Raw genomic sequence first — 11,503 nt, forward strand, 5'->3', positions numbered from 1 at the left:
CTTGTCTAATATTTCAAAATTCCTCCTGTAAAAGGTGAGTGCCTATCAACTATTTTGAAGCTGCTGCAATTTATTTTTATTTCCAGCCAAGTTTTTGCTACTTCTCTCAAGCTTCCACTATTTATTTTCGTGATTGTGTTAATGTGTTATCGTTAAATAACTCTTGATAATATCGTAATGATCCGTGGAAACCTCCCTCCTTTTCCACTATCACATATATACTATCTTCCTATTTTTGGCATCCTTGTACTTCCCATTACAGTATAATAAACTAATTTTTCTTTTTCTGCTGGGCGGAGCGAGGGAAGCTGGAGAAATCAACAAGAGTCATCCCATACAGTTGGTGAAAAATCCAGTCTATCATTCGAAGACAAAGCACATCAGAAAGCGATACCATTTCACTCGCAGGGCAGTGGAGGATGGTGATATGTGCTTGGAGAAGATAGAGGTGCAAAGTACCCGGCAGACATGCTGACGAAATGTGTTGATGTTGGGAAACTGGGTTATGCAAAACCTCGGTTGGTCTTCTGTAGTTGTTGCTACAGATGTTGCGGTGCGGTAATGATGTTGATGATGAAGAGATTTTTTTTGAGAATGTATTTTTTGGATGACTGAATAAGTCTCCAAGTGGGAGAATTGTTAGGTTGAGGAGCCTGATTAATATTTGATGTACTGTCATATATTATTGTACTATTTATTCTCCATTTATTCTCTGTAACCAAAAATACTCTGATTTATTAATATATATACCCCCCCGCCGTGGAAGTTTACTCACGGGGTGTTACCACGAAATATTGGTTTCTCTCTTTCTCTCTCTAGATCTCTCATCTCTTTCTCTTGAAAGTTCTTGTGTTCTTCATTCATCAAGTGTGTGTGCGTGGATTCGATCCTAACACCTTGTTCCACACAAACAACACAGGAACACCTTATTGAGAAATACTAGGGTGAATAGACCCGTTACTCAACAAATCAAGATCCTTTAATTCCTTCAACTCACCTAGAGCCATACAATAAGGAGAAATAGAGATTGACTTGGTTCTCGGATCCAAGTCAATTGAAAAATCAATATCCCTATATGAAGGAAAATCTGGAAGATCAGTAGGAATCACATGGAAAAACTCTAGAACCAAGGGCACAGAATCCATAGGAGTTGACTCAACACTAGTACCCTTATTGAAGGTCAAGAGGAGGAATACCCTCTATCAACCAATCTCTGATGTCTAATGAACGAAATAACCTTGATAGGGTAGGAACAACTAGCACCCGTCCACTCAATGTTCAAGAAACCCAGTAGAGCTAAAGTCATAGATTTAGCATAAGAATAGAAAAATAACATGATACCAAGAAATCCAATCCGTAACTAAGATAATGTTAAAGTTTACCGTTTCCAAGATGATTCAAATCTATCCAAGTATCATACCAAGCTAAGAAACAAGAAAGGATCGATACACTTGATCCACTATTAAAGATTCTCCCAGTTGTGTGGAAACAATAATAGACACATGCAATGGTTTTTGCGAACCGAACGGACTACCATAGCCACCTAGGCCAAAACCATAGGATCCTCAGGTTGACTTCCCACCCTCAGTTAGTTGTTGGCTTATAAGCATGAACTGGACCATGATGCTAAAAAGAACTACTACCTCTATGCGAACCACATCCTCTATGCGATGCACCAAAAAATGACTAGAAGAACGGGCCCTCTTTGTCTACCCAAACTCCTTTAAGACTATCAGTTCTGCCTCATTGGTGGTGCTAATAATGTACTAGCACTATACCAAAAGAGACCTTTAGTGGAATTTAATTTTTCTTTTAGCGGCAATAGCTATTTCTACAAATACATTTACCGGCATTTGATTAAATGTCATTGGATCCAATGTCGCTAAAATCTTTAGTGACATTTGTATTGGGTGCCGGTAAAGACCCTTATTATTACCGCTAAAAGTAATTACTTTTAGCGGCTTTTACTATTGTCGTTAAAGCTATTTTAGATACAATCATATTTACGGCATTTGCTATCGCTGGCAAAGATTATAATTGCTACTCAAGAAATTATTGTAATGACTTAAAACTAATCATAAATCCACCTTGATTCAAATATTAAACCATCTTTTATAAGATCAAAAACAAAATTCACAAGAGAAATAAGTTCAAAGGTAGTAAGAAGAATTACCAAACTCAAAACAATGTCATTCACTTAAAATAAGAACAAAAAATCTAAATACATTCAATTTCTTATCTTATAGCGGTAAAAGAAACTACGAATTATCAAAATATAAAAAATGTGTTCAATAATGGAGGAAAAAAGACAATTAAGCCGGTGTTGGTTCCCTAATTGAAAATGTCACGGCTTGCTGGATCAGTGTGTTATTCCTTGAACAAGCTCACTATTTAAATGAGTATACCACTGTACACATATAGAGGTAGAGGTTAGATGACAAAAATTGACATTGCATATCAGATATCTTACTCACTATATAATATCCTAATTATCTATATACTCATTTATGAGATGCTTCAGTGGTGTTGTTGCTATTTATGTAGCGGATTGAGGAATAACATGATTAAAGCCAATGAGTTGATCACTAATCATGATATAAGGATACACAGAAAGGAATGCAGTAGAACACCACTTAGCAAATTCTGACTTTGAAAATCAGCTAACAACAATATAAATAGCAGTAGCAGGCTATCATGCCAAAAGATTTCTTAACATACATAAATCATAACTACCGGCCATTAGAATTACAACACACAGGGAAAGGGAATATCAACAAGGAAGAATCACAATTTAAGAGTCCCAATTACTTACAATTGACAGCGCAATTGTAGTTTTTTCAATGTAAGGTGTGGAAACGTTTTCACAGTATCAAAATGAGTAGGCCTTAGAAAATCAAACAAAACTCATAGGCTAAAATATTGCACACTTAAAGACATGATTTTGCAGAGATTACCACCAGCCTAGTGTTACCTAGAAGGACTACGATGTGACATACCAAAGCAATAGCCTCAAAATTCAGTATAACAAGGAAATTGATTTGGAGGAATACATACAAACATAATTCCAATGTTCTACCTCCCAGAAACGTGTCCTAAAACAGATGCAAAAAGGAGGGAGATTTTCAGTATATCTGCAATAGTGGAAAATAAGAGAGGCTTCCACGGCTCACTACAATATTATCAAAAGCGACTTTAAGATAACGCATTAAAACAATCACAAAAATAAATAGCGTAGGCTTGAGACAAGTAACATAAACTTGGCTAGAAATATAAATAAATTGCAGTAGCTTTAAAATAGTTGATATACACTCACCTATTGGAGGAATTTGAAGTTTCAGGCAGTAACGATTTCTATACCATCAACTACACCTCTTACCCAACCATTGTTTTCATCTTCTAAATAATGAATGTTTTCCAAGATAGTTAAATCAGTTGTGTCACACTACATTGATGAGTCAAATCGTTTACTATTTTCTTATCCCATATCAAAAATGTCTCACGGTTTAAAGCAAAGTAATGAGGTCATTCCAGATTGCTCAAATGATCATTAAAACTCAAAGCAGTGTCGAATGGACTAGAATGGTGCATCAGCAAAGGGATAAGATACATCATAACTAATGATGGGAAGGCTTGCATTCCTTGAAAAATGACACGATCTAGTGAATTGGATTAAGAATGTGGTATTACAGTATGGCATAGTTATCAAACACTTCCTGACAGAAGCCAATCAAGTCGACAAGCACGAGCCACAAACTGGAAAATTCCTCAGACTATCATGAACATCAAGAGTTTCCTCACATATAATTAGAGATCTTTCGATTCTTAACACTGCATAAGAGATAAGATTATCCTTCCTATTGTGTAAATCTTATTTCTGTTAAACAATATCCCACCCAACATACCCTTAAAGAGAAGGGAACAACGGGCAAGACACAAGGGTACACCACAAGACAATTACTCACATTCTCATTCCCATATTTTCCTCCTAGTTTGTCAAATTGATTTTCCACCAATTCTTTTAAGCTGGAAATTTTTTCACTAGAAAGAATTGGTGGGATTTAACATAACTTCAAATCAGCCGAGGATTTTAGAGATCAAACCTATCGCAGCCATCGAGACATTCAGAAATTTGAGAATGAAGTAAGAATTGACTAAGAGAAATTGGGTATCTGAGGGTAAAACTACCTAAACCAAACTAATCATTAGAAGACCGAAAAAGTAGCTATAACGGAGGAAATGATCATCTTTAAATTGGATTTTCCCAATCACTTACTAGGAAAACAAGAACAAACTCGTAGATGTTCAGTAACAGGGAGTAAGATTTTATCAGTTTATTTATTGGTGAAGCAAAGCAGTGAGAAGCTCTAGGCAGTAGCTAAATATAGACCAAGATAGAACAAGATCGTGGAAGAAAACTACTCAAAATAACTTGAAATTCACTACCAAAATCAACAATTTGAGATATATAAACAGGAATTAATCCATTTGGCAGTAGGCGAACAGATTTTAAGCAAAAGTCTTAAGACTCCTACTAGTTTTACTTCATAAAATTAAAACAAAAGTGGTCCATTAGAAAACAAAGAGATGCTTATTGTTTGGACATGAAAACAGTCTCCAAACAGTGGCTGATTTACCTTTTCAGACATATTCGAGTTGAAATGAAAAGCAAATAATTATATCAAACGTTTAAATTCTCTCAATTATGTGGAAAATAAAGCCAAAAAAACTTTGAAATTAAGCTACTTCCTTCCATGATACCAATATTTAAATGTATACAACTAAACATATCAATGAGCTTAAACATGTGATTTAGATAAAAGGGAGAGGGAATTACACTTTAGCAAAATAGAATGCAGGAAACGAAACTAAGAATAGAGTACCCAAAAGCAGAATTCTAACAAACAGGAACCAAACATGAGCTGGAAAAATTTAAATAAATAAAAAAAGAGAAGTAAGCTATATGTCATTTAACCATTAACCTACATGTGACTAAATCAAAACAACAAAATTACTTAAACCGAACACAGAGCAAAATCAGAATTTTAAAGAGATAGTGAAAGCAGATTACCTGGTTATGGGCCGCGAACATGCGACGACGAATTGGAATGAACTATTTCACCACCACGTGAAAAGAACTCCGACGAAAGTGTTGAATATTGATTGAAACGTAATTAGAAGTTCCTATTTAGTAGGCAGAGTAACACGTTTGTTAGGAGTCTTAGTTGAGTCAAAGTCTTTTGTTAGTTGCTAATAACTTAGTGGGTAAGGTTATGGTTTAGTGGGTCTTGTGGTTGAGCCTTAATTCCTATTTGAAGTGTCCTATGTATTTTCTTTATGAATATCAGAAATATAACGTAAAAGTTCTCTGCAACTCTTCTTCTATCTTCTCATATATTGTTGCTTCTTTCTTTATTCTCCAACCAAATTGGTATCAAGAGCCAGGTTAGGTCCAATTGAGAGCAAACTAGTAGCAAGAAGAAAGTGACAATTGAGAACAAAAAATGTCTACCAAATGATTATCAACCACATGTCAACAACTAATTCCCATCTTTGATGGGGATAAATATGAATTTTGGAGCATCAAGATGAAGACTTTGTTCAAGTCTCAAGAATTGTGGGATTTGGTAGAAAAGGGCTATGCTAAGGAAGATGAAGTACAAACATTGCGGGAGAACAAAAAGGACTCCAAGGCTCTGTTTTACATCCAACAAGCGATGTATGACTCATTTTCCAGAAATTTTGTTGCAGAAACCTCAAAGTAGGCATGGGATATTCTAAAAAAATAATTCCACGGCTCGACAAAGGTAATGACTATTAAACTCCAATCACTCCGGCGTGATTTCAAAAATTCATCCATGAAAAGTAGTGAATCTGTTCAAGGCTACTTATCTTGGGTGAGTGCAATTGTTAATCATACGAAGGCATACGGTGAAAAAATTACTGATGAAACGATAGTTTCTAAAGTTTTGTGAAATCTTAATAGGAGATTTGATCATGTTGTAGTTGCTATTGAAGAGTCCCGTGATTTATCTAATAATGGTTTTGATGCATTGATGAATTCATTGTAAGATTATGAGGATAGACTGAATGCTTTTCAAGAAAAGGGCAAAGAGAAGGCATTTCAGATCAAGGGGGAGTCTTCTTTCAAGCAAATCAGAAGTTTCAAATGCCAGAGGATATGGAGGCAGAGGCAGTTTCCGTGGAAGAAGTCATGGCAGAGGACGAGCTCAGTTTGGTGGTGAGCACCGGCAATTCAAGAGCAATATTCAATGCCGCTATTGTAGAAAATAGGGCACAAGGAAGCTGATTTTTGGACTAAAACATAAGGATGAACAAACAGATGCCAATTTTAGTGAGCAACAACAAGATGAGGTTTAATTAGTTCATGTTGCACTCCTCAATAGATGTTAGTTCAGATGATGTATGGATCATTGATAGTGGTTTCTCAAACCACATGTCGAGCAGAAGGTCACTATTCAAGAACTTGATGAATTGGAGAAGTCAAAAGTTTGTCTTGGAAATGACAGTCGACCGAAAAGGTACAATCACTTTAAAAACTTCTCATGGTAATGTCAAACTTCTCCATGATGTGCGATGTGTTCCTTGTTTGGCCCATAACTTGTTGAGTGTTGGGCAACTAATGAATCGTGGATATTCTATTTTGTTTGATGACAATTCCTGTAGTATTCAAAAATTTCAGGACACAAAATTGTTGACATTCAAATAACTCAAAATTAGAATGTTTCCTCTTCAGGTTTCTAATGTTCAATGTTTTGCCTTAGTCACCAAAGGCAATACAAAGACAATTTGTGACATTTTCTGTATGGTCACTTGAATTTAAGTCTTGGAGACCATCTGTTTGTCTTGAACTGGTGCATGTTGATCTATGTGGTCCAATGAGTGTTGATTCCTTAGGTGGAAGTCCATATTTTCTGATTTTTACAGATGATCATAGTCGAATGAGTTGGGTATACTTCTTGAAATTCAAATCTGAAACATTTGAGAATTTCAATAAATATAAGTCTTCTGTTGAAAGACAAAGTGGTTGTAGATTTAAGACTCTTCGAACAGATAGAGGTGGTGAATTTATATCAAATGAATTCAACACCTATTGCGAGGAAAATGGTTTTCAAAGAGAGCTCACAACACCGTATACTCTAGAGCAGAATGGTGTTGTCGAACGTAAGAATCGGATAGTCGTTGAAATGGATAGAATCATGATGCAAGCTAGAGGTGTATCAAAATATTTATGGACTGAAGCTGTCTACATGCTAAACATTTCACCCACCAAGGTTGTTCTTAATCAAGCACCATATGAAGCATGGAGAGGTAACAAGCCCAAGGTAAGCCATTTACGTGTCTTTGGATGTATAGCTTATTCTTTGGTGAATTCCCAAGATAGATATAGGCTTGATGAAAAATCAAAGAAATATATCTTTGTTGGATATAGCACACAATCCAAAGCTTATAAGTTATATAATCCGCTGAGTGGAAAAAATTGTGATCAGTAGAAATGTTATGTTTAATGAAGATACTAGATGGAACTTTGATTCTGAGAATGTTAGTTCAAATACTAAATTGTCGCCTACTGATGAAGCTTTTGAGCAAGAACTTACAACAATTTTTGTTCCAGGGAACGCATCCAGCTCTTCTCCAACAAGTTGCAGTTGTGCTACTCATTAATCAAAAACCTCTGCTCCAGCACGTGATCACAGCTTGATCCCCCGAGGAAGTGGCAGCAGTTCTTCTGCAATTGATTCTTTCAGTGAGACTCCACCAGCGAAATTCTGATCGTTAAGGGAGATTTATGAAAATTGTTCTTCTGCTTTGTCTGTTACTGAACCCTAATTTTTCAAAGAAGTTGTAGACAGTAAAGCATGGAAAAATGCAATGATATAAGAGATGCAAGAAATTGAGAAGAATCAAACATGGAAACTGGTTAATCTACCGGAAGGAAAGAAACCCATTGGACTCAAATGGGTGTTCAAAATCAAGTGTCATGCAGATGGGAGCATACAACGATACAAATTAAGGATTGTAGCTAAAGATATGCACAACATGAAGGTATTGATTACAATTAAACGTTTTCACCTGTCGCTCGCTTTGAAACGTTGAGAATACTGTTATCTTTGGCTGCTAAACTGAGTTGTCCCATTTATCAATTTGATGTTAAATCTGCATTCTTAAATGGGGATTTGGAAGAGGATGTTTATGCTTCCCAATCTAAGGGTTTTGGTGTTAGTGGCAATAAGAGCAAAGTATACAAGCTCACGAAGTCTCTTTATGAGATAAAACAAGGGCCACAGGCATGGTACAACGGGGGTCATCTCAACAAGTTTAGGGGCCTAAATGAATTTCAGAAAAAGACCCTATTGTTTTTAGTTGACAAACATCTAATGAATAATTATAACATACTCAATGTAATCGTACAAATGATGTCTGGAGAGACAAGATATATGTAGATATTATGAAGTAAGAATGCAAATAATATGAAATTTCAATGAAAATTATGTAATATAAAGTTGGAATAATAAAACACGACTCAAAATATTTAAAAATACGATGATATTAAAATAGTATTGCGATGAATTTGATAAGTATATAAATAATATTTTTAAAAAATGTTGATTAGTTTTAGTGTTTGAAATTTTAATAAAACATCAAAATAAATTTGATCTTTTTATAAATACACAACAATATATTTTACATAATGTAGAATGTTCGAACATTTGAGAGATTTCACAATATTCAATAGTGAGAGAATAAAAAATAGTGAAAGGATAATAAAGAGAAGTAAATATAAGAAAAAAATACTTTTAGTTCATTATGATCGTTAGAATATAAATGAGCTAGACAATAAAATAGATAGTCACATGTGAAACTAGAAAAGATACTGCAATTAACTACCGATATAATAATGTAGAAAATATTCTACAATCAACTAAACAATATTCAATTTCTCAATTATAACTTCTATACAAATTTTTTTCTTCAAATTTATCAATACATTATTTTTTGTTGACAATATATATACATATTTTGGAGAAAATGGAGGCCCCAAAAAAATTGGAGCCCCAAGCGATTGCTTTAGTGGCCTTATGATTGAAACGGACCTGGGTACAACAAAATTGACTCATACTTTCTAAGGAATGGATTCAAAAGGAGCGAGAATGAGCCTACATTGTATGTAAAGAAACAAGGTACAAGTGATTTTTTGGTAGTTTGTCTCTATGTGGATGACATGATCTATATGGGGTCATGTGAAACTTTTGTTGCTGAATTTAAATCTGGCATGATGAAGGAGTTTGAAATGTCAGATTTAGGTATTTTGCAATACTTTGTTGGTCTTCAAGTGAAATAGGTAGAAGATGGTATTTTTGTTTCTCAAACGAAGTATGCAAAAGACCTCCTCTTCAAGTTCGGTATGCATCATTGTAAAGCGGCTGCCACACCCAAGAATGCAACCGAAAAGTTTCAGCTTGAAGATAGCACAGATCGTGCCGATCCTAGTCACTACAGAAGCTTAATTGGAGGTTTGAATTACCTAACACATACTCGTCCTAATATTATCTTTTTTGTTACTATGTTGTCTAGGTATATGCATAGTTCTACCAAGCAACATATTGGTGCTGCCAAAAGAGTTATGTGTTATGTTGCTGGAACAGTTCACTTCAGGATTTGGTAATCTAAAGATGCAGATTTTAGCTTGACGGTGTACAACGATAGTGATTGGGCAGGAAGTATAAATAAAAGAAAGAGTACTTCTGGAAATGTTTTCAATTAAGGATCTGGAGCGATTTCTTGGAGCTCACGAAGGAGGATATGGTTGCATTATCATCAACTGAAGCATAATTTGTTGTTGTAACTTTAGCAGCTTGTCAAGCCTTATGGTTACGAAGAATGTTAGTTGATGTTCTCAATTGGCAAGAGGGTGCAATAAAAATATTTTATGATAACACGGCAACAATTGCAATGACAAAGAATCCGGCTTTTCAAAGCAGAACAAAGCACATAGACATCCGTTATCATTTAATTAATGACCACACAACAAGAGGTGATATAGAGTTGAAGATTTGTGGTACAAAGGATCAAATTGCAGATGATCTCACCAAGGCACTCCCACAAGCCAAGCATGATCAGATCCAACAGAACTTGGAGTTTGTAATTATGAATCAAAGGGGAGTGTTGGAATTTGATTAAAACGTAATTAGATGTTCCTATTTAGTAGGCAGAGTAACACGTTTGTTAGGAGTCCTGGTTGAGTCAAAGTCTTCTATTAGTTGCTAATATTTAGCTTAGTGGGTAAGATTGTGGTTAAGTTAGTGGGTCTTGTGGTTGAGTATTAATTCCTATTAAAGTGTCCTATGTATTTTCTTTATGGATATCAGAAATATAACGTTAAAAGTTCTCTGCAACTCTTCTTCTATCTGCTCATACATTGTTTCTTCTTTCTTTATTCTCCAACAAAAAGTTTCCGATGACAGAGAGCAAAGATCATAGACAAGAGCTCAAAATTCGAAATTCATAACTTAGCAACTATGGAAATCAGTTGATAGCATATGCATGTAAGCACTTATCAAAAAAACACTAAGAAAAGGAGGATTACCAACTAGAATGAGACATTGAGAGATCGAGAAAGAGAGATGAGAGGATATAAAAAGAGAGATATTACCCCTTATTGTGCTTCAATTAGAGCTGTAAGAAAAAAAATTGATGTGTGATTCAGCTCAGATCCATCGTAGCCATGAAAGGAATCTTCATACCAACCCAGTCTTCAGATGGAATGGAGAAGATAGATTGAGTATTTTGAAAATTTGAGGATGATTTAATAAGAGTTAAGGTATCAGAGTGTTTGGATATTTTAGGGTAAGAAGGGGATATTTTTTCTATTTTCTTTTAAAATCAATTGTTATAAGACTTATTTTAGTGGCTTTAAGGTAATTGTCGTAAATGTGGCTTTAAAACACTATTTAGCAGCAATTATATTATTGCCTCTAAATAATTGCCACTAAATCCTACTTTTTTTGTAGTGTATAGAAGGAAGACCCCTCTATAGCTGCCATGATTACATAATATGAAGGAGAAATTTTTGACCCTCTCGCAAACCTGCAAACCATCTCTGCCCCTTCCGCAATATAGCTAAGGCATGCCTAGAAAGCTCGCAGAAACATGCCTCACACTCAGTCATAGACTGACTGCCCTGAGTCAAGCTCTCAGACCTCATCCAAGTCTCCTCTCTCACATTCCGAGGAATTAAGAGGTCCTAGAAAGCACTAAAAAAACATCCCACCAACTTGACTATACGTCACAAAAGTCTTCCACCACTCTCTAGCTCAACTACGAATCTGAAGTGCAACAAACTGGACACCATGAGAATCCATCATACCTATAGTCTAAAGCATATCATGGCACTAATTCAAGAACTCATGAGAATCCTCACTCTTACAACCCTAAAACTTAGTTTGTTTAATCATCTAAAACCTCTCATAACACTGTTAATCAG

The 11,503-nt window shown here is 35.3% G+C and overlaps 2 long non-coding RNA genes across 5 annotated transcripts; one reads left to right on the plus strand and one right to left on the minus strand.

The window, feature by feature from the left end:
- Nucleotides 1–2,153: 2,153 nt before the first annotated feature.
- LOC114076374 lies at nt 2,154–10,880 on the minus strand. Of its 4 annotated transcripts, none has more exons than XR_003577221.1 (4): nt 10,673–10,880; nt 7,617–7,844; nt 5,069–5,181; nt 2,154–3,092 (listed from the first exon to the last, which is right to left on the minus strand). It is a non-coding gene; the product is annotated as an uncharacterized LOC114076374 (long non-coding RNA). The 4 variants fall into 4 exon arrangements; XR_003577219.1 differs by having other exon boundaries at nt 2,154–3,131; XR_003577220.1 differs by having other exon boundaries at nt 2,154–2,407; nt 5,069–6,990.
- Nucleotides 6,998–9,556, plus strand: LOC114076375. The gene is made up of 2 exons (XR_003577222.1): nt 6,998–7,343; nt 7,634–9,556. It is a non-coding gene; the product is annotated as an uncharacterized LOC114076375 (long non-coding RNA).
- Nucleotides 10,881–11,503: the final 623 nt, after the last annotated feature.

Source organism: Solanum pennellii, chromosome 3 (assembly GCF_001406875.1).
Source record: "Solanum pennellii chromosome 3, SPENNV200".
Classification (NCBI taxonomy): Eukaryota; Viridiplantae; Streptophyta; class Magnoliopsida; order Solanales; family Solanaceae; genus Solanum; species Solanum pennellii.